The sequence below is a fragment of the Jaculus jaculus genome, chromosome 18, assembly GCF_020740685.1.
Source record: "Jaculus jaculus isolate mJacJac1 chromosome 18, mJacJac1.mat.Y.cur, whole genome shotgun sequence".
In the NCBI taxonomy this organism is placed as follows: domain Eukaryota; kingdom Metazoa; phylum Chordata; class Mammalia; order Rodentia; family Dipodidae; genus Jaculus; species Jaculus jaculus.
In genome coordinates this window covers 30,390,046-30,392,659 of record NC_059119.1, presented here as the reverse complement: position 1 = coordinate 30,392,659, position 2,614 = coordinate 30,390,046, and the positions used below count along the sequence as shown (strand labels likewise).

At 42.7% G+C, this 2,614-nt stretch overlaps 1 pseudogene; it reads right to left on the bottom strand.

Moving 5' to 3' along the window:
* Nucleotides 1-271: 271 nt before the first annotated feature.
* LOC101594659 lies at nucleotides 272-898 on the bottom strand (annotated as a pseudogene).
* Nucleotides 899-2,614: the final 1,716 nt, after the last annotated feature.

Sequence of the window (2,614 nt, the reverse complement as noted above, 5' to 3'; positions counted from 1 at the left end):
GCATCTGGCTTACATGGGTCCTGGGGAATCAAACCTGGGTCCTTCAGCTTTGCAGGCAAGTGCCTTAACCACTAAGCAATTTTTCCAGCCCAATACCACCATTTTTGAAACTGCAAATGAGACTCATTATATGAGAGGATTAGTTACATTGAAAATTCTTCCATACTTACTATTACTCATCATAATCAATGAGTAGGGTTTGATAGTCTCAAATTATTTATTTTCAACTCAAATGTGGGCAAAAAGGCAGTGAGGACATTTCCACACTGAGTCACTTGATTCTCCAGTTCCCTATATCTTTGTCAAGACTTAGAACAATTTTCTTCTTGCGCACATTAGGAATTGCACTATTAGCCCAGAGTTTCCTAATTTTAACGTTTGGTAATTTCTTCAGATCAAATCCCATTCCCGAAAAGTTTTTAGATTCCTGGTATTTAAAATGTCTGGAATCTCAAACCATAGCCTTCATACTGCTGCTCTCTGGTTCCATCATCTCCTTGATGACCGTCTCCCTGGCATCGTGCCACATGCCATGCCCGTCCTTGATGCGGTTCTCTATCTGCTCCAGCTCGGTGCTGAATCGATTCAAATTCCTTTCAAGTAGCTCAAAAGCAGCTTTCTTTGAATGTGTGTGTGTGTGTGTGTGTGTGTGTGTGTGTGTGTGTGTGTGCGCGCGCGCGCGCGCGCCTGTGTGTATTTTAGGATCCAGACGATCATGAAACCCCTGAAGCTTTTTACCTATAAGGTTGAGACACAAGGCCCCTCGCTCTTCAACATTTCCTTTTTCTCTTGCCCATGAGCCTCTTTGGTGGTTTGAGCTGCTTTTCTACTATATGGATGGATGATTTCCCCACCCCGCCCCCCATCCTGCAAGTTTTCCCTCTAGAGCTTTCGGCATTGTGACGTCCTTGTGGCCCCCGAGGCTGGAGCGTTCCAGAGGCGACAATCTTCTTCCAGTGCAACGGTGGCAGCTCAAATCCCCACTCTGGGCGGAACCCACTTGCTGCCCACCCACATGCTATTTTGATACATATTGTTGTTTTAATTGTAGAGTTTAAATCGGGTTAGAAGGGCAGGAGAGATGGTTCAGCGGATAAAGCACTTGCTGTTAGGATTGGAGTTGGGATCCCAGCGCCCACATGAATACCTAGTGGCAATGACTGCCTGTAACCTCAGCTCACAGGAGGCAGAGTCAGGGCATAACTGGGGCAATGTGGCTAGCTAAGCGAGCTGTAGGGTCACCTGAGAGACCCTGCCTCAGTAAAACTAAAGAGGAAGCTGATGGAGGAAGACACCTAACGTCAACCTCTGTCTGCTCACGTACACACACATGCACGTGCAAGGGAATCAGGTTAGACTGCAAAAAGTTGCACTAGAAAAGTATACAAGTTTTATTTATGGAAGTAGTTTTCATGCATCCGTAGATTTGCACAGAGAAATCAAAATTCAAACCAGCCTTTCTATTCCTACTGTGTGTTTGTCAAAGTGAAAAGAGCATTTTCGTTAACAGTCTATTAATTCTCCATTGAGCCTCTCTAGACTTTCCGTGCAAGTAGCCTAGAGTGTTTTGTGGCTCTTTATTTATTTATTTTTGTGGTATTGGGGATTGAACTCAGAGCCTCACACATGCTACCCAAATGCTATACAATATTCCATTCAGTAACAGCTAACCAGGCTGGCCTTGAACTCATGATCCTCCTGTCTCAGCTTCAGAGTAGCTTAGATTATAGTGTCAACACAAAACACAGGTCTCACCTAAAAAGGATTAAGATCTCTCTCTCTATCTCTCTAGTAAATGAATAAAAATAAAGTATATTATAAAAATTTCATAACAAAAAGAATCAACATGTTTTGGGGTAAACTACTACTTAACAAAAAGTTAATTTAAGCACAAATATCTTCCAAATGTATAATAAAATATATATCATACCCTCAAAAAAAGATATTAGGAGTCTAGTGCTACTATTTGCTTTACTTAAAAAAATCACAGCTGTTTTTTGCAAGGTAGGATCTCACTCCAGCCCAGGCTGACCTAGAATTCATACTCTGTAGTCTCAGGCTGGCCTCAAAATCCCAGCAATCTTCTTACTTCTGCCTCCCGGTGCTGGGATTAAAGACGCGTGCCACCACGCCCAGCAATGGCTTTACTTAAAATACTAGCAAAGCGCTCAGTTACCAAGGCTCCAGCAAGCATGTGAATCTCCTTCCAGATCCGCTTCCTCTGCTGAATCCACTCTCCCTGGTTGCCACTCAGTGGGCAGAGAATCAGAAACTACAGATTCTTTATTGTAATCAGAGATGTAAGAACAAGTATGAAAACTTCAGACTGTCCTCACCCGAGCCCACCATCCTCAAAATAAATATACTACATACTCCAACCAAAGATACATACAGGAAGGAAATTATCTTTTTAATAGCCAAACGTGGGATTTTTTTCCCTAGGAAAGATTGTAAACACTTTGGTAAATTATTTAATTCTGCAAACAAAGGCTGGTCACTTGTTCCCAAATATTCATTGAACTCTGTCTATGCTGGGGGACCTCTAAGCAAGATCCTGTAATAGAACAGCAAAGGTGGGAAGGAAATAAGGGCATCTGTGAAGCTCACAGTCCAA